We start from the raw sequence: 27,689 nt of genomic DNA, 5'->3' as shown, positions 1-27,689 counted from the left end.
TGATGAATTCCTAGTTATGACACTAGATGGCGCTCTAATACAGTATGCATTGTTTGTATTATACACACTCTATATATTAATGCAATGTCATGCACTTTATAACAAGGGTAAACTGTGTGGGATGCTGTGCTTGCAATAAATAAATAACTAAATAATAATAAATAATGAAGCAGCCGGCAAACAGTAGTAACAGTTATTATAGAGATTGTTAGCCTACTGTACAACTGTGGTCATGGGATATCAGACACCACTGTCTTTTAATGACACAATTGATCGTACACTCTTTGAAAATCTCTAATTATGAAAGATCGTAAGAACAATAAAATATAGCATAATGAGGAGAAATATGATTATCATGGTCAATTAGCAATGCAACTGTTTTTCTTTCTTTTTTTTAATCATTATTATTATTGTATTATTGTTATAACCCTAATATAAGGAATAATATTTAGCAATATGCTTGACAAAGAAAAAACATTTAGTTATCCTGTGGGAAATTCTGGGAATGACTCCCTCTAGTGGCCAAGCAATGTTTTAGTTTCATTTTCAGTTTTCTGTAGTTAAAAGCAACGGCATCTATCAATGATATGAACAGGCAGAATCTTTGGGATTACACAAAAAGATGGAAGGGAGGTTATAGGTTTACAATACAGAAACATTAGGAGGAATCACACATCAGTTTGTGAAGGGATCATTTACATTGGCAAAACTGTTTGGGCTGGTTTTGGCCCTGCATTCCTGGCAAAACTAAGAACAGTGTTTGGGCCATAAAAGGCCCGGAACAATTTTGCTATCTGGGTAGGAGATAAGTTTAACATGTATGCATAGCTTTGCAATTGTCCATTGGCAGCATACACTAGGCTAATGCTGAAGCTAGCACAGCGGTTACTATTCTGCCTTAGAAGTGTTAAAAGTAGTAACTGTTATAGAAGCCATGCGCGTACACTCTTCTGAATTCAGCTCGAGTCAATAACAACGGATAAAACGCAGTTCGTGTTGCGGGTGTACGATTATCAACAGAGAGGCATATTTAGTGTCACTTCAAACGTTTAGTCATGGGTTTTATTAGCATATAGCGTAAGAACTTTGTTTTGCCGCCATGTTCGCTTGCCGTCATAATCTTGTCAGCATCGAAGTTATACTTCTGCCTGAGTTGTGTCTTGACTTCAAGTGGCATTATGTCAGATTTCTTATTAGGAGTTGTAAATCGCGACTTTCTGAGTTTAACTGAATGCAGAAGTAGCCTACTTATCAGTGTAAACTGCACATTTTCAGTCCTGTGCTCCATGAATGATTGATTCTGCTCATGTGTGTTGTTGAGGGGACGTGAGCTGTTATTTTAAGTGACCAGACTTAGGCCTATTATGTTCATCTGTTGGATGATGAATCAAGTGAAAAGTCCCTCAGAATGAGATGCACATTAAAGGGTGGACCCAAGCCGTATCAAACCAGAAGATCACAGGCACTGAGACAGAGATGTGGTCTTTTTTTAACTTGAAAACAACCACCTAGCAAACACATACTGAAAAGGTACTAAAATCCACCAGAACACCATACTAACTATACATTTCTGCTAATTGTAGGCCTATTAATTTACCAAATAGTCTTTTTTCTAATTAAAAACCAAGTGGTTTGTCTATTTTTAGAATTAACACCCCTTCAGACTTCGGACATCCTCAGGTGGCGGTTCCAGAGCTGCAACTTAAGGTAAGATTTTTGTCCACATTTTCTCTGATCTTGATCTTGGGGTTCAACTTTGTCCTTCTCTTGAGAGTTAGTTGTGTCACATGCCTGTCCTGTCTTGTGGAGCACTTGGTGTTTTGTTGTTTTGGGCTATGTGCTCATGTCTCTGTCTGATCCCTCCCCCTTGTTTTCTGATTAGTTTGATTTCTCCCACCTGTTCCCTCCTGATTTCTTCCCCTTTATATAGTTCCCTTGTGTTCACAGTCTTTGTCGATACGTTGTTTAACGTCTCTTCCCTGTGTTCCGCTTCCTCTCATTGACCTGTTTTTGGTTTGTTGTTTGTTTTGAAATGTTATTTTCTTGTTTCTAGTTTTGTTATGTTTTTCCCCCTTGTGGGTTTTTGTTTTTGATTATGTTTATTTGTTAATAAAATCATCCCTTCCTGCAATTGAGTCTTCACCCCAGTTTGCTTTAAGTGTAAACGTAACAAGTTGTTGAACAGTTCACCAAAACACATTATTGTTGATGGTGTAATGAACAATGACATTAGAGGTCCAATAACTAAAGTTGCTGGAGCCCTGTTGTGTTTGTTCTGATTTTCTTCTACTACTTCTTCCTTATTTTTCTGCCCAAAAAGTGTATGGCCGCCGACTCTAGGTCACACTATGATAAGGCAATTTTAAGTCAAATCCTATAGTATATGTATATCTGATTTTTGGGGCCTTTGGCTGTTCAATTGCATACCAAAAGGTCAAGGTTTGTCTGGTCAACACGACCAGTGATGTTATATGTTGTAACTACACCATTAGTTGGGCATAAATAATCTAATGTTCATTCAGTCATTGTAGTATAGTAGATGTTTCACCAGCGACACATTTTTGAAGTATTGTAAAAAGGTAAAAGAGACATTTGTGTGTTCTCCCTGATGAAGGAATTTTAATATAGTGACATATAGTTCACATGGCAAAGACAAAAACACTGCCAACACTGGAAATCAGAAAGATGTAAATGCCATTTTGATTTTTTTTTTTGTTCTGATTGAACTCATGTGAATTTTTACATTATACATTTACAATTTATGTTTGACCTTTGAAAAGCAGCACTTATGCTACTGAAAAAAATATGCAACTTATTTTTAAAGCGTGGTTTCATGGTTTCATGTGAGTAGGAATGGAAAAAAACACCTTCAACCACACGCTATTCACAGACCGTATTCACACCAGACACACACTAACTAACTAACTAACACAAACGTCCAGCCAACAGATAAAAAACACATTTCTGTACAGATGTGAATAAATGAGACCACAGCATGTTCTCCACTCCAGTGTTATATTTAGCACTTTTTTTCATGAGATTTACACACACGTTCCCTTTAAGTCTTTAAGAGTTAAACAAAAAAATTCTCCAATGGCCCATACGGTTCAGACAATTTCTTAAATGTCCTTGAAGTCTAAGGCAAGTTCTTTTGAAGTTTTTAGGAGATTGTTTCATGAATCATCATTTAAGTATCACACTTTAAACCCCTCAGGATGATTGATTCTCACCAAAAACGTAACCATAGACTCGAAGGTTGTCACAGGTCAGTTGAGTCTGGCACTTAGAAAAAGACTGAAGTTTGATCATCTTCTCATTGTGATAGGTGCATACACCACATTATCCTCCTCTTTAACTTTCTGTAAAAAAACATAACAGAAGATAATAAAAAGAGCAGCTAGCAGCAATTATCAGGTTCAAGTGCTTTAAGGCCTTTAAGCACATGCATAAAAAGTTATGTTTTATTTAGAAAGTCTGTATCCATCATAGATGGAAAAGAGAAAAGACCATTTACAGCCAATAAAGGAAATTTACCAAGGAAATACTTGTTTTTAAAGCTTTTTAACAGTTATAGCCCCCTATATGGTCCGATCTCCATGAAAGCTAGCATGCTTGTTTAGAATCATGTTGCATATGCTCCCCTAAAGTTTTTGAGTTTTCGTTTAAGATTTATAGGCTTTTGGCTATGTTTGTCCACACCCCTTTTCTAAATTACCATTATATCTATCCAAAGGGTAAAGTTCAACTTTTTTTTAAATTTATAATTCTTTACCTAAAGAGACCGGATAATTGTATTGCAATGGTTTTATTGAGGTTGAGCGAAAAACCTCTGACTAGTTCGCCAAGTAGTTTTTTTAAAATAATTTAAAATATTTAAGAAACAATTTGATTGATAGTAGTGGTTCTTGAGGCAAAGTTGTTCAGAATGAGGAGATCTAACAAATTATATGAATATTGTGTATGTGTGAAACACTTGGAGATAACGAGACGGATAACATAGTGCTCTAAATGTTAAAACTATTTGCACTACAAACCAATTTGTTTATAATTACGACAATAAATTTAAATAATAGGGTAGGAAATACCAGTTTGCAATATCAAGCAGCATAAGCTTATTTGGACAGGTAAAAATAACTAGAAGAGGATGACACCGGAAGCCAGACACATTCAAATGGCCGTGCCCACTCTTACCTGATAAATAAGGTGAATAGAGGCATAAACTTGTTAGCACCCGGTGGCGGATTTCTTTCAAATTTCTCACCGACCTCTAGGGCCATGAATCAAACAGGCCCACATAGTTCTGTTCCGATTGGCCTCCGTTAACCTTGTCTGATAGGTGCTCAAATTTGATTGGTTGATGGCGGCTATGTTTTTCAAGATACACGAATGTCCTCAGAGACAGTCATGACACCTTGGACAAAGACACTGCCTGCCAATTCTCAAGTCATTTGGACTAAAGGTTGCGTAGGTATTGCCGTTTTTCATGTTTTTTGTTCCTGTTGTACCAAGTGGCCAAACCCCACTGTTTTTTTTTACTGTGACCTCAGATTGAGCTTGTACATATTTATACCAGGTTTGGTGGAAATATCTAATTCCTTTCAAGAGTTATATCCATTTTAGTAAATGGCTTCTTCGAATGTTTTGGCGGCACCAATTTCCACTTTTTTTTGGATAATTATTGATTCCCTTTCAAGGGAACTCCCGGTGCATCTAATGACGCTTTGGGAACGCTTGCGTGATGAAGTCATGAAGCACATGTGAAATCAGTCCAATAGTGTGAAGGAACATCAGAGGCGGATGAAGTCATGAACCAGGAAGTATAAAGCATGCCAAAACAAAGCCGCACTAGCTTCTGTTGTCTTCAGTAGCGCTTTGTGTGATCAGTGATTTTCAGTGTTTTTCTTGTTCAGTAAAATACATTTAAACAAAACACTATGACGGATAAGCAGCAGTTTAGAGTCCTCGTTTCCTTACGGGTGTGGACACACACATTCTTTGTGTTGCTTGTTTGGGAGAGAGGAGCATGCATGGTCAGTGCTCGAGGGCGCTGGCTGTGAGCACTGCGAGGTGCTTCCTTTACGAACACTCCGATCCCACCTGGCGTTCTTTCGCGAGGACGTTCAGGCTCACGTCACCCAGGGCTCTGGTCCCGCTGCCGCCGAGGCACAGTGGCAATCACAAATGGATGTATCAGCGAGGATAGAGACGGGCCCAGCCTTATCTCTTCCTTCACCTGATAGATCCAGTGCCTTCTCTCTGTGTTTGGAAGCACGCGCTGCGGTTTCTTCCGCCCCAATTGAGGCACCTCTGATGCAGCTTTCCAGTTCTTAGGATCTGGAAAGTGTTAGTGTCAGAGAAATAGAGGATTCACCACCTCAGTCACAAGGATTTGAAGAGCTATTTGAGGTTGTGACACGGGCTGTAGAACAATTAAACATTGACTGGCCCGCTGATAAGCAGGACGTTCATTCAAAGAGCAAGTTAGACAAACATTATCTGCCAACACGATCACAACCTCAATGCCGGGGTCTTCCGTTTTTCCCTGATCTCCACACTGAGGTGTCGAGATCATGGGAGAAACCAGTTTCATAGGGTGTATAGTGCACAAACATCTAACTATTCCCCCATATTGAACTATAAAGAGCACGGTTATGGGGAGATGCCAAAATAGAAGATAATTTAGCGAGCTATTTATCCCCTGATTCGGCATCTTCCCTAAAGGCCCCGGCATTACCCACTAAGCCAGTACGCACAACATCCGCCTTAGTGGGTAAGGCTTATTCAGCTTCTGGTCAGGCTGCAACCAGGCTGAATTATTAAGTGATATTGATGAGGGTGGGTAAATTGGGTGGGCTCACATTTCACTGGGGCTGCCGATCACAGAGAGCAGCCCCAAACATCAAAAACCAGCTCTTCATACCGTGCCACTCAAAAACAGAGTGTGGCTTCCCGTGCTCCCCCTCAGAAAGATTGGGGACAGGGGAAGCGCAATCTGCCGCAGCCTTCGAGGGGTAAGGGATCTGCGGACCGTCATTACTTCCAAGAAGGCTGCGGAGAAAAGGTCCTGACGCCCGAGGGGCCTGGATTATGGGGACGTTCCTCCCCGAAGGGAGGCAGTGTACACCTCATCATATGGTGCCTGTCGGGCAGCGGTCTCCCGCGGGTGTGTATCCCAAGGTCCACCCAGAAATGTAGTGGTCCTGGGCTTCATGCCCCCTCCGAGGAGGGTCCTAGACCCACACTACTGCCAGATGTTTCTCGTTGGGTCCTGCACACGATAGCAAAAGGGTATCAAATACAGTTCTGGTCTCGCCCGCCCAGATTTATGGGGGTCCTACTCACACACTGGTGGGCCCCGAGCAGGTTCTCGTAATGGAACAAGAAGTAAAAGCCCTGTTAGAGAAAGGTCTGACGGCCTTCTCCCTTGGCCGTCCGGTCCCACTCTACTAGGAGTATGGCGGCCTCTAAGGCCCTTATTTCAGGAGTGGCTCTGCAGGACATTTGTGATGCGGCGGGTTGGTCCTCACTGCATACATTTGTTAGGTTCTACTCTTTGGACTTTGACTCTACACCAGGGTCTGGGGTTTTGTCGTCCTAGAGCTGCTTTTTCCACACTGGACAGGCACGTCTCGCTATGGTGGCGCTGGTATTGACATTCCCATAGCGTCATCCGATGCAACGGGAGTTCCCTTTATGCGTTGCATCGTCCTGCCATATCTCCTACATGCCTGTCAAAGCGACTACTTCAGACTTCGAAGCTAGCATGGCTTTGTTTCGGCAGGTTTATGATTCATGACGTCATCCGCCTCTGACGTTCCCTCACACTATTGGACTGATTTCACATGTGCTTCATGACTTCATCACGCAAGCGTTCCCATAGCGTCATTCGATGCAACGCTTGTTCCCTCTTCAGGGAACCGAGGTTACAGTCGTAACCGAGGCATTTTCAGTCTAAAATAATTTTCCAAAAATTCTAAATACCTAAAAAATTTGCCATCTAATCCGAGACGTGCGTTCTGAGTCAACGATACATGATTTTCCACATTCTAGCATGATTTACCATGATTTAGTCAAAAAAGAAGGCTACTAACTATCTCGTCTTCATTCCTCTAGAAACTAGAAATTGACCAATCCTGCAGTGAGCGAGGTTAGGATTGCCTACCGTATTAACATACCTACACATAAATAAATAAATGTAGAAATGCATAAATAAATGTAAAAATAAATAAATGTAGAAATACATAAATAAATGTAGAACAATTATAACACAAATGATACAAAAATAGACAAATGTATTTATTTATTCATTAATTTATTTCTGCATTTATTTATTTATTTGAGCATTTAATTATTTATGTATTCATTCATTCATTTATTTATTTCTATATTTATTTCTTCATATATTTATTTATTAATGTATTTATTTATGTATTTCTACATTTATTTATTTATTTAATTCTGCATTTACATATTGATTCATTCATTTATTTATTTATTTATTTATACTTAAGTCATTTCTCGTCCTCCATAGTGTTTGAGATTTCATGTTAGCATAATATTGACAGGCTCAAAGGTGTTATCGTTGTTTTTACAAATCATTTACTACTAATAATATTATTATTATTAATAATATATTATTATGTGGAGACATTTCCCCACAAAGTAGGGAATACCAGGACACACACAGCATATACACTTCATTATTTAATCACACTGTCTTCACAACAATTTGTGTTGGCTGTAGTCAGATGACTTTAGTTGTGTAGCTGCTAGCCTATATTGTACTACTGAGCAAATTAAAATAAGCTTATAATTGTTTAACAGTATTTCATCTTTAATATGAATGAGTTTGTCTGGAATTTATCATTTTTACTTTTAGATTTTTACATTGCATTTATTTGGTTCTTTGTTCAATCTCAGACCATTGTTTGTCGTATAGGTCATAGTTTGACTCAAGCTTTTTTTCTTAAAGGTGAAGACCCAACTTTATGCATATTTTAAGATTCCCCTCTGCGTTAAACATATTTTGTTGGACTGTCCTGGGTTAAAACAAGAATGCTCTTTTATCAAGTTATTTCACTTAAGGACTAGTAAGATTATGCATGAAAAGGTTTTGAATATAGCCTTAGATGCTGACATGGCATTAAATAAAACAATCTGTATTACATTATTTTATTTTTATTATTAAGATGTCTGCATAAGAGTAAACTCTAATCTGTGCAAACATTAAACTTTTCTGAAATTAAAAATCTTGATTTGGTTTTTACACTTCTTTCTGGTAACTAAACTATAATTACTAAAACAAAAACTGAAACGAAATATATAAAAACTAAATAGAAATGTGTTTACAAAATAAAAACGAAACTAAAACTAGCAAAGCAATTTATAAAACTAACTAAACTAAACTGAAATTTGTAGCAAAATTGAAAACGATAATAAAATAAAAACTAATTTAAAAATGTAAAACAATAATAACCTTAGTGGGTACAATTACAATTGGTTTCAGCTCTACACACTTAAACCCCTAGTAAAAAAAATGAATATATAGGGTTTTTTTTCCCTAACATAAGAGTTTATTACATAGAATTATGCTCTTATGACTTTTATTCATATCTGATACGGTGCTATTATGTATGTGATGTGGTGGATTATACAGACAAAAACACAAGCACACAGTGATCTACATCTGCCTCAAAGCTGAAATGATACTAAGACACTCACAACAATAAATTATCTTACCAATTTATGTGCGTTTCTTTTGTAGAACGCTGGTTCAGCGTAAGTGATATCATCTTCACCCGTCTCAACTGTTTCAATGATAATAATAGATTCATTAAAACAACAAACTCAATCAAAACTAGATCTGATTCTTCAAAGCATATATCTTATTAGGACGGTCAGAGATAGCTAAAGCATCACACATTTTAGAATATTTTTAACACTGCAGTTTTAAAAAATTTAAGTAAAAAAATGTAAGTTAAAGGTAACTGAAGGTAACGAACATTTAGCACTAACATCTAGGCTAATATGGCATTTTAGTAACGATTTAGAGTATAAGTACTGCTTGTTATAATACTTATTAAAGTCAGTTTGTAACACTTGCCTTCTTGGTCTGTTTTTCTTTGTTTTTTGCAGATCCAGAAGATCCCAAATCCTGCTACAGTCATCAGAGATCCAGCAGAGATCAGCACTATCAGAGAGACTGAAGGAGGAGAAGTGACGGCATCCGTCTGATCTACAACAGAAGACAGAGATCAGGTCAGTAAATAAACACATAAACATTAATATCAGTCGTGCTGCCGTACCTGCACATGTGTGACAGAGTTGAGTGATGTTGGGATGTCTGGTCTGGTTGCTGATGGGATTGTTGAGCACACAGCTGTAGGTGTTTTTATCCTGATATTCCACCTCCAGAGGTAGAGAGAGACTGATGCTGAGATCAGACACACTGATGCTGGACAATAAACTGTTTCCTTTGTACCAGGAGAGAGTCACATGACTCACATTCACCACTGAACACACCAGTGAACAAGATGATGAAGGTGATGAAGAACATTGTAAAGAGTTACTGCTGATGACAGGTTGAGTGACAGGCAGATGAGCTGAGAAAGATGAGATAAATATGGATAAATCTACACAGTGTTACTTTTGGTTCATTGTGTTGATGATAAGCAGTGATTTTGTTCTGGCATCTCTAGAGTTAGGGTACTCGAACTTGGACTCGGACTTGAGTCCAATTTTGAATGAACTCGGAACACGTACTCGGATGAATTTGTAGGCTACTCGGACTTGACACGGACTTGGACATTTTGGACTCGTAAAATATCCCGAGTTCAGTCGAGTCCGCGTCATGTGTAACAACAAAACCGGCATAAAACTAAGATAAGAATTATTTAATATATATATAATTATATTATTATATAATTAACATCTCCCCGCCTGTGATTTTACAAAACACACATCACACACTGGATCGCAATGTGTGGCTAGGACAATTCAAAGTCAGCAATCATTTGTTTTGCTTTTGAAAATCATAAAGAATTTATTTGCAAGTAATCCGGTAAAAGCACTCTGCGGATTGCAAATCGACTCTTACTGATGTGTCTGGCACGACTTTCAACCGACATGTTCAAAGAAAACCTAGAGAAATGTAAGTTGCTTATTATAACTTTTAATACCAACTTAAATCCAAATGACTTAGAGCTGGGTGGTATGACGAAATATATCGGATTTTTACATACTATGGATGCCACAATTCTCAATATAACATTGAACCGTTCAGTACGGCATTCACGGTTGAATAGGCCTACACGCTTGTGAATTTTTTTTGTTTTTGTTTTTTCGCTTTTGCTTTTAATCTTTTTTTTCTTCTCCGTTTGAAATATTTCTCAGTTTATGTCAGCTCTGTTTGAGTGTGCTTGTGAGTCTACGCGCTGATAAGAGCAAATATCCAATCATATGCACTAAAGTTAGGGGTGTTTAGCCACACTTGCAATGCTGGTGTCAGTGAGTTATACTCATAACACTAAAGTTATTCACAATCACGAAAGTTAATTATTTACATGCGTTTTAAAGCCTTGCTGGTTAAACGTTTAATTTGTGTGCTTATGCACTGTACAGTGTTAACATGTGCTGAGCGCGCGCACTAAAAGCCTGTCAAACACACGTGATTACTGGACTAAGTAGTCATCTTACTGCACTAATACTGTCAAATGCACACAAGGTTAACATAAACACAGTCGGTTATGTCTAAAGTGAAAGTAAAATCGGCATATTAGATGCGTGCAAGTCTTAAATTGACAGCAGCGCAGACTAGTGAACATGCTGCTTGTCCTTAAAGGGACAGTTCACCTCTAAAATTATGTCATTATTTACTCATTATAATTTTGTTCCAAACCTGTATTAATTTCTTCTATTGAACACAAACTGTTGAATACCAGACAGCTGATGGTAGCCATTGACATCCATATTATTATTTCCTACAATGGGACCAACTGGTTGGTTTCCGACATTCTCCAAAATATATTTTATGTCCAACAGAAGAAAGCAGGGACGTGCACAGGGGGGTTGCTCAGGTTGCCCGGGCAACTGCCCATATGCCCTTCTCGACTCAGGTTGCCCTTCCGAGGTGGACAAAAATAAATACAAAAATCGTACAATGGATGCAGTATTTCACGTAGGCATAAAAAAAAAAAAATTATAATAATCGCAAAGTCTCATTCACTTCCATATTCGGGCACCCGTCCGAAAGTGAAAGTCAGTAGGGGGGAAGGGCAAACTCTGTTTACGTGGCTGCAGCGCTGCACGCGACCGGCACCTGAGCCTGCATGAGCGGCACTAGATGGAGCATAGTTGCCAGGGTCGCGGTTTTCCCGCACAATTGGGCTATTCTAAAAAAGGAGTCGTGGGAAAGGTTACGGAGCTGCGGGTTGCGTTTTTTTGGGCTACTTTTATAATGTACCGCGGCCGCAACAAAAATTGCAGGCAAAGAAATATGAAAATGGAACCGTTTATTAGTTTGTATTAATCCCCCGGGAATGAATACTTGGCAACAACTGCTGCTGCTCGTGTGCATTTGACGTAACATCATCACACGAGTTATGGTTGTAGTAGAAGCATCGGTTCGGTCGTCAGGTAGGCTACATGGAGAAAAACCATCACTGCAAATACTTTCTCTCTTTACTGCTGAAATCTATTCAGAAAGGTGGGGAAGAGAGCACAAATGTCTAAAAGAAAACAGCCCTAAGATTGTATATAGTTCTGTTCTTCTGCTCACCAAGGCTGCATTTATGTTATTAAAAATACAACATAAGCTGTAATATTGTGAAATATTACTTAAATGTTAAGTAACTGTTTTCTATTTGAGTATATTTTAAAATGTCATTTATTCCTGTGATCAATTTAATTTTAATAAAGATCAATTTATGATTAATTCAAAGAAATTAATACATTTATTCAGCAAGAATGCATTAAATTGATCAAGTAGCCTATAGACATTTATAATGTTGCAAAAGCTTTATATTTCAGATAAATGCTGTTCTTTTTAACTTTCTTTTCATTAAATAATCCTGAAAAAAAGGTGCACAACTTTTTCAACATTGATAATAATCAGAACTGTTTCTTGAGATATATTATACAATTGCATATATTGCATATTATAATGATTTCTGAAGGATCATGTGAATCACAGAAATAAATTGTATTTCAAAATATATTCAAATAGAAAAAAAAAGTTAGCCTATTTTAAATTGTAAAAATATTTCACAATAGTACTTTTTTTTTGCTGTATTTTGGTTCAAATAAACGCAGCCTTGGTGAGCAGAAGAGACTTCTTTCAAAAACAATCAAAATAGTACAGTCAGTTTCCAAACTTTTAATATATATATATATATATATATATATATATATATATATATATATATATATATATATATATATATATATATATATATATATATATATATATATATATATATATATATATATATATATATATACGCGGTTGTCGGGTGAGACAACTTAACGTTGTCAGAAAGGTATAACAAACGGACGATCATCATCATCATGTTTAATGAAATGAATTAAAATCTTTATAAATCCAGGATGAGTTTGCCACGTTTAGCCTAAATAATCAGACAGATAGCTTGCAGACAAGCAGCCTAGGCTACCATTTTTTTGTTAGGCATTAGGCAAACTAAGCTACATGTCTGCTGATAGTTAGTTTCTCACATTTTGTTTTAGCAAGAAGAATGAATGATGGAAGTAATGCATCAAATTAATTATTTTATTCAAAATGGTTAAATGCCTAAATCCTATCACTATTTTGGGTATTGTTTGAAGTGCCCTTTTTTTTAGGTCAGAGCAACTGCCCCTCAAAATTCCTGTGCACGTCCCTGGAAGAAAGAACTTTATTCAGGTGTAAAACAACTTGAGCGTGAGTAAACAATGACAGAATTTTCATTTTTGAGAAAACTATCCCTTTAATGTTAATAAAACCACAAAATACAAAGAGAAAATCACTCACTCACTCACTCACTCACTCACTTACTCACTCACTCACTCACTCACTCCTGACTAACTTTAGTAAATTTAATAAGAATCACTGTACATGTAATACAGTGAAGTTTGTTTTATTTTAAATGTAATTGTTTTATTCAATTTCTATAGTATTTATTCTTACTTGAATAATACTACTTGAGAAAATATATCATTATCGTGAAATAAGATTTTAGTATCGCCCACCCCTAAACATTAGCATTTGGTGATACCAGTGGCATTAAATAATTTAAATACAATAAAACAGGTTAATTTGTGTTTTTCTTGAACTTGTAATACTTAAAGTTCTTCATATATCTATGTCCATTCTATTGTTTGAAACCATTTTTGATTGGAAACTAGTTGATCTGTTGACAAAATAAAAATGTGAAATGGCAATGGCTGTAATAGTGGTATTTTTTGTTAAATTTTATTCTGCCATTGGTTTAATGGGTTGAAAGGTTAAAATATTAATAGAAGATAAAAATGTACAATAGCAATTTCTAATCTTTTTTCAATTTAATCACACTCTGGACTCGGGCGGACTCGACTCGGACTCGGCCGATAAGAACTCGGACTTGAGTCCAACTCGGCCCCTTTTGGACTCGGACTTTATTGTTTAAGAATTGGACTTGACTCAAACTCGACAAAGGTGGACTCGGACCCAACACTAGTCATCTCTGTGGAATACTTGATTTGATTCAATCGTATGTTATTCCCCGATAACAACTGGAAAAACTGATAATGTATACTAAAATTGAGAGCTGAATAAATAAACTTACTTAAAATCACTAGAGTTCACATCTGCACTCACAGTGAGTTAAGCAATATTTTTTTCCGTTTTTTGTACCGTGCTATGACTGTAACCTATCTACCGTCTAGTTTGAACTTGCGCTTGCTAGCGACTGCTTTCTCCGTGGAAGCTTTGCGTTTAAAGAGCTAATAAAATATTTCAATGCCCTGTCAGGGTTTATTCTGCAATAACAACCGACTGGATGGACATTATCCCTTACATAACATAATTCAATATTTCAATATGTAAAAAGCTAATAAAACAAGAATCACAGGATGAGTTACATCTCTACTCACCATAGACAGAAACACTGAATGTTTTTGATGTCAGTTTTGCTCCAGTTATCTCTAGTTGATAAACTCCAGCATGTTCAGTTGTGATGTTTGTGATGGTCAGAGATCCAGTTTGATTGTCCAACTTCAGTCTGTCTCTGAATCTCCCATCAGGAACATCATCAGATGTGGAGAAGAATCCATATTTTTTAATGATTTCCACTAAAATGTACTTTTTTGCTCCATATTTCCACAGTATGTTGATGTCTCCATGTATTTCAGGAACATCAGTGCATAAAGTGACAGAATCTCCCTCCATCACTGACACTGACTGTGTTTTATTTGTTTCAGCAGCAAACACACCTGGAGAACATGAAGAGGTTTTCAGATTAATGCTCATGCTGGTTTAGATCAGTTTGTAACCTTAAACAGCAGCAGAGACACCAAATAAAAGGAAAAGTCACATACATGAACAGACAGATGTGTGTGAATCAATCATTTGATCTTTAATGTGTTTCAAAATGATCTGCTGTACAGTAAAATAAAAATGCTATGATGAATCAATTACAGCTTGAACGTACAAGTTTAAATATGCTGGATATATTCAAAACTGTTTATTACCGAATGTCCATGACTTCTCTAGTTGTCTATTATTACTGCAGAAGTGTTTAAAAAGATTTAAATTATTTTTTAGAAATTTCTAGGATTTGCAGTTATAATCATTGAAATAAAAATACCTAAAACAACAAGAGTAAAGTCAAGTCAAGTCAACTTTATTTATATAGCGCTTTTTACAATGCAGATTGTTTCAAAGCAGCTTTACAGTGTTAAACAGGAAAATAATGCAACATAATTTTATTCAGCCGTATAGCCATTCCGGAGAAAACGGTGATGTCATCAATTCATTTCAATTATCATACAGTGACAGTGTTGGCTTTAGATCAGTAGTTTAGTTTATATGGTTAATTTAGTTTAATAATTAGATTTATTTGGATATTTCGTTGAAAAATTTAGAAACATTTAGTGTCCCCAACTGAGCAAGCCAAGCCAGAGGCAACAAGAGAGATTTGATCACAGTGGATGAAAAGAATCTAACTTGAATCGCAGCAGGAGTTTATTACTCTGAGACGTGAATAAATGACAGAAATTATAACTTACCGATCAGACGGCAGCAACTCAAACAGAACAAAATAAACACGCAAAACATTTTCTGATGTATTAACACTAGCACAACTGATCTAAACAAACACAGTAATGACATGTCAGTCCTCCCCTGACAGAGTCTGACCCTCCTAGCGCGCACACACACACACACATGTTTTTGTGAAATGTGAGGACATTCCATAGGCGTAATGGTTTTTATACCGTACAAACAATATTTTCTATCCCCTTACACTGCCCCTGCCCCTAAACCTAACCCTCAGAGGAGACTGCAGTTTACTTTCTGTGAAATAAAACCTTGTTCTGTGTGATTTATAAGCATTTTGAAACGTGAGGACATGGGGAACGTCCTCATATTTCAGCCTCTTTTTGTAATACCTATGTCATACCCATGTCATTATACACATTGGTGTCCTGATATTTCACAAAAACATGCCCACACAAACACACACACACACACATGTTGGGTTTTCATGTTTTATGGGGACTTTCCATAGGCGTAATGGTTTTTATACCGTACATACCGTATTTTCTATCCCCCTACACTGCCCCTGCCCCTAAACAGAGGGCATTCTGTATTTTTACATTTTCAAAAAACATCACTTAGTCTGATTTATAAGATGTTTTCCTCATGGGGACCAAAAAATGTCCCCACAAAGGACGAGGATTTCGGATATTGCCATCTTTGTGGGGACATTTTGTCCCCATAACGTAGTGTTAGATTTTGGTATATTTGGCCGAGCAGTCGTTTGGGTGGCTCGCCAATGTATTAGATTTCTCCAATACATAAAATAAGTAAGCTTGACCAGAGTTCTTGTGGGGAGAAGAATTTATTGAAGGTTTGTAGTGTAGCAGTCTTTCAGCATCGATGTTATCATGCCGCCCTTCAACAATCTTAACCCACCGTTCTGTGTTCTGAGACAGAACTTTATACAGGGAAGACAAAGGGCTTCAGACAAAGGAAAACTGTTAGGACCTCCCACAGGAGATCGTTCTTACACACCCCAAATGTTCCTGCCATCGATACTGATCCAATCAGCATAACAGTGACATTCAAATGCATAGATGCTAATCCAATCACTCATGGGCTCCAAGAGCCATTAAAGACAAATGGTGCTCATTTTACAAACAGGAACTGGCCTGGAAGATTTAAATACAAAATCTATCAATCCCTCCTTTGATCATTTTTGATCACAATATAGATATCATGTACACATGCTGTATATTTCTTTCTTAAAATTACAGCATAAGAGTTCATGGTGAAACTTATCATCCTCTTGAATGCTTGAATCCTCTTGAAGCTTTTATTTTGGAGTTGTGATCTTTTGGAAATGGCAGATAGTGTTGTGTTCTGTGTTTATTCATGAGAAAACAAACAGGATATTTGGATGTTTTACTATTAAACTCATTGCTAAGAGGCTGCTAGCCCGCTCGCAAGTGAAGTTAATACTTGAAGGCCTTGCATGAACAATGCAGTCAGCTCACTGAGAGCTTTACCTGTAAATACGCGCTGATCTTTGCTTTTAGAAAGTAATTCCCTATTTTTCTGAAAATAAGGCGGAGGACGACCCTTTCCAAGTGACCAGCATTTTACCTCTGAATGGCCTATTTTCTGACAGGAACTGCAAAACCTGTTTTCTTTGCCATTTGGTTGTCTGCTATGTTCTCCTGGAGTTTGATTTAGAAGGGTGTGCTTTTGTTCTTCAGTATGCTGCTCAAACCTCTTGGTGAGATCATTCCCATCTTTGTTTTCATCCCTCATTCTCTTTTTGCATTCACGAAACCAGTGTCCTTCTTTGTTGCAATAGTTGCACTTTCTGTGTCGTTCTTGACGTTGTGGTTTTGTGTGTGTATATCTCCAACCTCCTTTTTCTTGAACATCAATCCCCATGTTCCTTGTGCTGTGTGTTAAAGATCCAGATTGCAGAGTTCTTAGTTTGACCTCATGTGTCCTTTCAATTTTTGCTGACCACTCAACAAGCTGATTGAAAGCTGACCCAACACTGTCCCAGTCGTCATATCGGATTTTTAGGGCTTTTGAGATTTCAGGTTTCAGTCCATTCACAAATGCAGTTTTCAGAGGCATGCTAGTATCCTTGTCTAGATCCTCACTGTCATTTACACCGGAGTGTTCCAACCAGGTTTGTGTGAAGCGTTCTTCAAACTCTGTAACAGTTTCTCCTGTTTTCTGCATGCATAAGGTAATTTTAGCCCAATTAATCTCTGCAGGTTTCAGTTCGAACAAGAAGGTTTTTACAGCTTCCCAGCCAGCCTCAATGTTCTCTTGAGACTCACCTACCCTGGATTCAACACTTCCAGTGAGGTTTTTTTGATCATTGTCTCTCATGTTGATATTAAGTATCATTGCTCCATCTAATGGGTGTAAGGAATAGATTTTCTGCAACCGCTGAAGAACTTGCCATACTTTTCGTGGTTGTTTGTACACATCTGGTAATTCCTTAGACCACTTGTCTACTTGCTCCGGTGAAGCTGGCTGGTATGTCTTACAGGGAATGTATTTCTTAATAGTTTTTTTTACGATGTGGGTTCGTCTTTCGCCTTCCTCCTCATACTCCTCCTCATTGTCAACTTCAATTTCAGTCCTTCTGTTCTTGACAATTACAGGAGCAAGTCTAATCTTTTTGTTCTTCTTGGGGACATGAACATGTGTCTCAGGTTCAACATCACTGCCATCAGAGCTCTCAGTTTCTCCTAGCAGATGATGACGCTGTTGAACCTTCTCGAGTTCTTTAAATGGATAGAGCAACTCTTTCTCTATCTTGCTGCTAGATTTTATGGAATTTTGTTGCCCAGAAAGCAATTTTAACAGCTTGTCATTATCATTCAAGAGTCTTTCTTTTTCCTTCTTTTCATTTTGCAGTTGTTCAGCTAGTGCTCGAACTTTTGCCTTTTCCGCATTGATCTCTCGATGTAGTTTGTCAGTCTCACACTTCTGCAAATGTTGCCGAATTTGTTTGCCCAGAATAACAGATAATCCATCTCTCTTAGTGTTTGACCTTAAGTGATGTGTCTTTCCGTAAACCCTTTTAATATCCTGCAAGTCCCATAATCCATCTTCTGAATTTTTAATGCCATATTTCTTCCACATGTCATCATGGCACTTCCTCAGTCCCAGCCTTTTGTCCAAATATTCAAACAGGTTGTCTTTCATTTCAGCAATGGTTACATTTGGGGGTTCTGTTCCATGCTTTTCTGTGGTTGGCCTTTTTGTCTGGTCATTATCTTTGATTTGTGTAGACTCGGCCATGGCAGTACAGCAGATGTGTCCCCAAATTAGGATATTTGAGCTCAGGATAACCGTCAAGTGGTATCTGCACAGATTAAGAAAGAGAACAAAAGACAACAGAGCAGTATTCGTTCTAAAAGACAGCAAACATTAGGGTTGTCTCATCTGTTCAATCTGAGTCTGCTATTGTTATTCCTTCTTTCCCTATTTCTTAATTCCTGCGACACCTAAAGAACAGTGAGGTAAGGATGGACTATTGTGGGAATGCCTATGAGGGAAATCTTCACCCAAGGATGGGCCCCCGATGCCTGTTGCATTCGGTTCTTTCCTGGGCTCCTCACTGGTCCATGTGTCCGTCCTATCCTATCCCTGTTGGTGGTGGAACAACTTTGCAGTGTGACACATGAGTAAGCAGGTTGAGAAATATTTTCAATTTCCTCAAATCTCTGAGATGTTCTCTTAGCGCCACATAGTTTCACTGAATCAAATGGCACATCAGATACTGGTTGAATGGCTACGTCTGTTTCAAAGAAAGCTTGTAAATCAGGATAAATGTTATCAGGCTGACTAACTTCATTCACATCAGTTTTCTCTGCAGCTTTGTTGAGGTTCAATTTCTTAGTCAAAGAAGCTACTCTAGCACGGAGAAGCACAAAGAAGCTACTCTAGCTACTCTTTGTTCTGTTACCACACACTCACAAACACTGACTTCTCTGATCAACAGACTTGTTAACTTTCCTTCACAAAAAACAGAGGACAACACAAATATTAGCCTGTATGCTAATCTTCCCTGCCTGAAAAACAGAGGCAAAAACAATTCTCCCCTGCTTGAACAGAGGCTTAAAACAGAGGACAACACAAAAATTAGCCTGTATGCTAATCTTCCCTGTCTGAAAAACAGAGGCAAAAACAATTCTTCCCTGTTTGAACAGAGGCTTAACTCATCTCTAAAACAAAAATTTTAGAGGATAACTTAGTTAACCAAACCCTACAGCTGTCTGTTAACTCTTCCCTGGCAGTGCAGAGGAAAACACAGAGATGGGACTCGAACCCACCACAATAGCTCCTACAATCTCTCTGATGAACGGACTCAATTGTTTCTTTAACAATTCCTACAGACTTCCAAAGAAAGGATCAATCCATATACAGTTTCTACAGTCTCTGGACGAACGGACTCAATGTGTTTCTTTAACAATTCCTACAGACATCAAAGTGAAAGGACTAAGCCTCAGATGGGACTCGAACCCACCAAAATAGCTCCTACAATCTCTCTGATGAACGGACTCAATTGTTTCTTTAACAATTCCTACAGACTTCCAAAGAAAGGATCAAACCTTATACAGTTTCTACAGTCTCTGGACGAACGGACTCAATGTGTTTCTTTAACAATTCCTACAGACATCAAAGTGAAAGGGCTAAGCCTCTGCTTCTACAATCTCTCTGATGAACGGACTCAATTGTTTCTTTAACAATTCCTACAGACTTCCAGAGAAAGGACTAAACTTATTTCAATAGCTCCTTCAATCACATGAGAACGGACTCAACCGCTTCTTAAATTATTCTTACTGAGATGGGACTCGAACCCACCACAATAGCTCCTCAGAACTAAATCATTTAATGGGTTCCTACAGACTCATGAAAAAGGCCTAAGCTTAAAATTCTCAACAATACACAGTATGTGTGACTACACTACAAATCTTTACTGGTCTACTTATTTATTCTTGTCAGAAGTTGTTCTTTTAGAGAGCTGATAAGTTTCACTCACCAAATTAGGATATTTGAGAAAGATTCAGTCTGGAAATCTTTGTTCAGCTGGAAGTTTCACTCTGGATTCCACAAGATGCAGTCTGGAAAGCAGATCTTTGTGCTTGAAGTTTTAAATCTGGATTCAGTTTCTTGTTGCAGCTGGTGAGTTCTCTTCTTGTCAGTCTCTCCTGGCTGGCTCGCCAAATTGTTAGATTTTGGTATATTTGGCCGAGCAGTCGTTTGGGTGGCTCGCCAATGTATTAGATTTCTCCAATACATAAAATAAGTAAGCTTGACCAGAGTTCTTGTGGGGAGAAGAATTTATTGAAGGTTTGTAGTGTAGCAGTCTTTCAGCATCGATGTTATCATGCCGCCCTTCAACAATCTTAACCCACCGTTCTGTGTTCTGAGACAGAACTTTATACAGGGAAGACAAAGGGCTTCAGACAAAGGAAAACTGTTAGGACCTCCCACAGGAGATCGTTCTTACACACCCCAAATGTTCCTGCCATCGATACTGATCCAATCAGCATAACAGTGACATTCAAATGCATAGATGCTAATCCAATCACTCATGGGCTCCAAGAGCCATTAAAGACAAATGGTGCTCATTTTACAAACAGGAACTGGCCTGGAAGATTTAAATACAAAATCTATCAGTAGGGATTACCAGTCCACACACACACACACACACACACACACACACACACACACACACACACACACACACACACACACACACACACACACACACACACACACACACACACACACACACACACACACACACACACACACAATGTATATCTATATATTCAGTCCAGATAGTATAGAATGTTACATTAATCTAAAAAACATATTTAAAGTTCAAATTTTACAGCAGCTTGATCTACAGAAATCAATCAGATTAATCAGTGCTTTTATATACAGCATCTTTAAATGTAATTATAAATCATAAGCATGAACTATATAAGCAAAGACAACTAACTGACTGAAAACATTTTTAAACTATGTTCTTATGTCCTTTTTACATTCACAGAAGATTAAAAATTATTTAAAAAAAATCCTTGCTGGTTGTCAGTTGTCCAGCTTGCACGAATAAATGATGTGGTCACTGCGAGTGCAGCTGTAAACTCTAGTGATTTTAAAACTGGAGTTTATTTATTCAGCTCTCAATTTTAGTAAAAAGTAGAAAGTTAAAAGCGTGTCTGATCTCACAGTAGCAGTTTTAGTGAAGTTTGGCCTCTGAGTCAAACTGAAACCTGCTGCGGTCGGTTTTCTTCAGAGATGTAGTTTGATCTGTTGGGTGGACAAACATCTTGTGTGTGAGAGAACAGGCATCCAGAGCGTGTGTGTTTAGTTTGTAGGTGAAGAGTTTCTTCCTGTCAGCTAAACAAAAAAACAAAACAAAAAACATGTTGAGAAACTAAGGGAGAAAAGCAATAAATTACAATGATCATAACACTGCCATTCAGTAGTTTAGCTAGTAAAAGTTCTTTTTTGTTTTGGAAATGTATACTTTTATATCACATTCTTGTACTCAGTTTCCACTGGTGCTTTATTACAGGTGAAAACAGCTCCCCTTATATGCATACAGCTATTTTACACATTTGTTTCAGATTGCATTGTAAAATAATTGAACACTTTATAATGAGAGCTGTTGGCAAACTCTCAGCTATAGTAAATAAGGGACTGTGTGAAATTTACACTCATTGTTAAAAAGACACTTTTGTTCCATTGCCTTGCAGTATATGCAGTATATGAATCAGGATGTGGTTTGTATGATGTTCTTTAAGTTGTTGAAGGTCTTCCATGAGACTCGGGTGAGTAAATGTGTAAATCAATGATGTTCTTCTGCTGTTTGTTTGCATGTGTTACATAAACAGACTGAAGCTGGATCATCAGGATCTCTGAGCATCACAAACACCAGAAACGCAGACGCTTTATCATCATCAGCAAAATCATAAAGAGCTTCAGTGTGACTGTCGATAGTAAGTAGTCATTCACTTAATTTCCTTTAAGTAATGTTAAAATACAGTTTCTTTTATCAATGCTGTATTTGTCGATATTGGCTTTGATTCTATTTTTTACTCAGAAATTGTTCCATTCCATAAATAATTACAAATAAAAGGTGAGTAACACATTGAATTATAGGAAGTAGAAAGTATTCACAGCGTTTCACTTTTTCAACATTTTGTTATATTAGCCTTATTTCAAAATGGATTAAATTAATTATTTTCCACAAAATTCTACAAACAAGCTCCATAATGACAACGTGAAAGAAGTTTGTTTGAAATCTTTGCAAATTTATTAAAAATAAAAAATGAAGGAAATCAAATGTACATAAGTATTCACAGCCTTTGCCATGCCACTCAAAATTGAGCTCAGGTGCTCCTGTTTCCATTGATCATCCTTAAGATGTTTCTGCAACATGATTGGAGTCCACCTGCGGTAAATTCAGTTGATTGGACATGATTTGGAAAGGCACACACCTGTCTAAATAATGTCCCACAGTTAACAGAACACAAACCAATCCATGAAATTGTCTTGTAGACCTCCTAGACAGGATTGTATCGAGGCACAGATCTGGGGAAGGGTACAGAAACATTTATGCAGCATTGAAGGTCCCAATGAGCACAGTGGCGTCTATCATCTTAAGGCTGGAATACACTACACGATTTTTGTCCCGATTTTCCCCCCGATTTACAGTCTGATCAAGTTGACTCTATTGACAAGAGTCAGAGCCAGTCTGCAGATTTGAGCTGACAGATTCCATGGAAAATCGTGTAGTATATCATGGTCATAGACTCCGATTTTTTAGCTTTGATTCCATCCAGTCGGAGGAAATCAAACATGTTTGATATTTTGAGCCGATTTTAGAACACGTGCGAATGTGATGTGCGAGGCCCGCCCATGGGTGGGGGTATATTAACGGGGTATACTGTTGCTATAGTGACGAACAATTTGTTGTTTATGTGGATATACACACACACACACACACACACACACACACACACACACACACACACACACACACACACACAGGATGTATATTCAGTTTAACAGCATTAGGTTCAACTTCAATAAGTTAAACTGTAACTGAATTGCACAATGTGCACATTTTGACGCTTAAATTATGTTCTAAATTATGAATGGGTCAAACGCGTTCGCAAAACAGCCTGAATCCATTATTTTGGAGTGCTCTCTCACGGAATCATCTGAAATAGGCTATTGAGAGTTTTTTCAGTTGTTTTCCTCTGTTAACATGCGCTAAATGGATGGTGACAATTGCATTGCTTTTTGGCAGTTTTCAGACTTAAAAACATTGTCTAGAGATAGACTAGGCTACACTCATTCTGCGGCACTGTTGCTCACTGATGCTCCGACAGGTGCGTAAAAGTTAGGCTATATGCTTATTTATTTATGCTTATTTAACTTATTAATGCTAAATAAAAAAAAAATTTGTGCGTACCGTCAGATGAAATCCTGCAGGTGTCCATCTCCGTGCAATAAATGCACATCTGAGCGGATTTCTAGCGTATTTACATGAACTTCTAGGTAATATCTATGGTTTGACCCATTTCAGAGGCAGCCAAAATCAGAATTTGAAGCTGTGAATAAAACTCTCTCTACGAGCCTGAAGTGCGATGCTCGCTGACTGACATGTATGCGCATGAATTAATCACTGTCACATGCACAGTTTCAGGCAAACAGAAATAATGCATGTTGCATAATACATTTTTAACAAGCAAAATAAAACAGCATTATGATACATAGTCTCATTTTAGCTATGAATTTGAACTATTATAGTAGCCTATTTCGAAGGACAAAAACATGTTACTGTCTGTCTAGCAACCAGGCGCTTGTTTCAGTTTGTGTTCCGAACGATTTTAAAGTCTGGTAGTGTATGATGCCCAGCTTTTCTCTGTAACCCTTTACAAAGTCGGCAGGTGTAATGCCTAGTGTTTTAAAAATCTGTTCAGATTTTAAAAATCGTGTAGTGTATTCCAGCCTTTAGTCAGGGAAGTGACCAAGAACTCAATGGTCACTCTGACAGAGCTCCAGCATTTCTTTGTGGAGAGAGGAGAGGCTCTCCACCAATTAGGCCTGTGTGGTAGAGTGGCCAGATGGCACATGACAGCCCGCCTGGAGTTTGCCAAAGGGCACCTGAAGGCCATGAGAAACAAAATTCTCTGGTCTGATGAAACAAAGATTGAACTCTTTGGCCTGAAGGGCAAGCGTCATGTCTGTAGGAAACCAGGCACTGCTCATCACCTGGCCAATACCATCCCTACAGTGAAGCATGGTGGTGGGAGCATCATGCTGTGGGGATGTTTTTCAGCGGCAGCAACTGGGAGACTAGTCAGGATCGAGAGAAAGATGAATGCAGCAATGTACAGAGACATCCTTGATGAAAACCTGCTCCAGAATGCTCTGGACCTCAGACTGGGCATGAAGGTTCATCTTCCAACAGGACAACGACCCTAAGCACACAGCCAAGATAACAAAGGAGTGGCTACGGGACAACTCTATGAATGTCCTTGAGTGGCCCAGCCAGAGCCCAGACTTGAACCCGATTGAACATCTCTGGAGAGATCTGAACGTGGCAGTGCCAACGACGCTCCCCATCCAAATATAAGTGTGCCAAGCTTGTAGCATCATACTCAAAAAGGCTGTAATTGGATCCAAAGGTGGTTCATAGCCTATACATTCCACGACACTGCACGCTTGTACTATTGATACGCATTCTCAACAGGGAGCGCGCACTCTTAAAGGGGCCACACTCCTACTCGTTACAACATCCATACATTCAGCAGCCCAAATGAATACCTGTCTGTCATTAATGTTAATCAAACAACTACAGGTGTTAAATAAATGTATACATAAATAAACCTACTGTATCTATATATTTTTTTAAGAAATATTGCCCACCCCTAGCCCACCTGCACATACCAGCTGATATACAATGTAGTCTTGATTTGGGTGGTCACTCTGCATTGAAAGTTTGAAAGGGTTTTAAATCTTCTATATCAAGTAAAATGACTCAAAATATAGTAATTTAAGCATGCCAAATTCAACTTTAATTATATAAAATGTAATTTCCAAGCAGCAAAATTTTGGCCAGTGAAAATGTGGCTAGTAACTTTGGAAAACCACTAGCCACAGTGGCTGGTGAGCAAAAAAGTTAATGTCAAGCCCTGATTGTATGCACAGTGAAAAAATGTTTCTTCCTGAAGCACTTTTTAATTTATTTCCTCAGCATATTAGGTCATATTGTTTATTGTTATGGCCAATATTTGAACAGTGAAAATAATAATAAAAGAGTTTTTGAACTTTAATGTCACTAATGCTGATTATTCATTGATTCATTTGAATTGAAATATTTAAAATACGTTCACAGCTAAAATTATGTATGCGATTAATTTAGATTAATTATTCACAGAGTATGTAATTAATTAGATTAAAATTTTTAATCGATTGACGGCACTAATTTATATATATTTTTTAAAATATATTCTGAATCTAAAAAATCAAATAATGTAAACACAGACTATGTTACTGCAGTGACTTATAAACAGTTGAGAGTGTCATTCTTGATTTAAATATGTTAGTGTGATGTTTGTGTTTCTTAGGTCTGTGTTTTATGATTTACAGTGTGTTTGTTGGTTGAAAACCTTTGCTAATGTTATGAAAAAATTAGTTATTTTGAGACATGAATGAAGTGTTCCCTTTCGTTCAGTCACTACGACGTACGTTAGTGACTAACGAATGGGGGTTTCGCTTAGAAGCCAATCATCTTCTTCGTATTCAACAGCGCCCAATGGCAGTGCCAATGCCATGGGCATGCGGATGTTACAGTCCTGCCCCTGTTTTTAACATTAGTTTCTTTTGAGTCAATTCTAGGTCCAATTCCTCCTCGGTGGGCGGAGTTGCCTTATTGAAGATCAGCTGCACCTGTGGCAACTTATTTAAGGATTTCCTGGAGTTTGTCAGCTCTCTCTCATTTGTTTTGTGTCTTTGTGTGAAGGGTGGGTTATTGAGTTTGTGTTCCCATTATGTTTTCCACCACTCTACCAAACCCGTTTCCAACCATTTATTGATTTGATGTTGTATTGATATTTGTTATCGTTTCCTTATGTTTTGACCCTAGACACGATTTGTTTAACTTTAAATAAACTTATATGTTTCTTTAAGTAAACTCATTTTGTGGATTGTCCTCTTTATGTTATGACTTGGAGCCGGGTCGTAACATAAATTGGAGACTCGTCCGGGATCAATAGTGGTTTGGAGTTGGGGTTTTATTTGTTGAGTGGAGTGTGGAAAAAGTTATTGAATTATTAGAGGTCTCCGGTTAGGTAGAGTGTTCCAGCTGGGTTGCTAGTCAATCCTTCCAACGGCACACTGTTTGTTTTTTTAGTTTGTTTTGTTAGTTTGTTATTTTTGAAGGTATCCCGGGTGGAGATTTAATCTCTGTTGGGGGTACGCTATTCAGGGCCTGGTTTTTGCCAGGTGACATGAAGTTCAGCGTTTAAAGTGGCCCCGAGCCTGGTAAGCCTTTGAAGATTAGATAGTTTTTCTTATTTTTTCTGATGTACCGGAGTTGTTGTCTAAAATATCCAGGTTCATTGGTGGGGTGTTGAGCATCAATGATGAGTTTGGGGAACTTGTGTTTTGTTTGAGAGAGCAGGTTTTTTTTCTCATACCCACTTCCTTCAAATTGGTAAGTAATTTTGCACCAGTAACCAAAGTTGTTAGGCATGTTGAAGTTTTAAGTAACATGCCGTTTTTGGTAACATGCAGTTTAATGCTAGGTCGTTGAATTTGATCAGCAATTTAGGCATGATTTTGTGACTTGTGAGTTGTTGTTTTTTTAGTAGGAGTCCTATATTGTTAGCATGTTACTTATTAATAGGGTTTTGTTAAACCTTTTGTAGCCTTCGGGTAAGTGATTGACTGGTCAACTTGGTGTAGAGTAAATTACTGTTTAGTAGCTTGGTGGAAATGGAGTTGTTCATAAGTTTAAATATTTTTTTTGTGGAATATGTTTGAAGGGATACTGTGGTGTTTATGGAAACTCATAAGGTAGCTACTGTTGTGAAGGTATAGAATTTAGCCATGGCTTCTAATGTGGAAGACTTTTTGAAAGAACCTTCTGAGGAATCACTTGAAAAGTGCACTAAAGAGCAGCTGTTACTAGTTGCTGCTCATTATGATATTGAGCTCACTAGTGCGGATAAGAAATTGAAAGAGTCGATCTTAAAAAGCTTAAAGGGCACTTTAGAGAAAAAAAAAGTTTTTAGTGAAAAATTGCAAGTGCCAGGTATTGTTGTTAGCAGTGAAGTTAAGCTGAAAGAGATGGCGTTACGAGAAAAAGAGCTAGATTTGGAGTTAGTGAGGTGTCGTCTAGCTCAAGACCAAATCGCTTTGAAAGAGA

The 27,689-nt window shown here is 37.8% G+C and overlaps 1 long non-coding RNA gene across 1 annotated transcript; it reads left to right on the top strand.

Annotated features, from left to right (window-relative positions):
* Positions 1-548: 548 nt before the first annotated feature.
* LOC307120407 lies at positions 549-22,566 on the top strand. Its single transcript, XR_013815787.1, has 4 exons — positions 549-1,530; positions 1,647-1,707; positions 9,136-9,258; positions 22,141-22,566. It is a non-coding gene; the product is annotated as an uncharacterized lncRNA (long non-coding RNA).
* The last annotated feature ends 5,123 nt before the right edge of the window (positions 22,567-27,689 follow it).

Source organism: Gobio gobio (assembly GCF_949357685.1).
Source record: "Gobio gobio genome assembly, chromosome: 24".
NCBI lineage: Eukaryota > Metazoa > Chordata > Actinopteri > Cypriniformes > Gobionidae > Gobio > Gobio gobio.
This window is presented reverse-complemented; position numbering and strand designations above follow the sequence as displayed.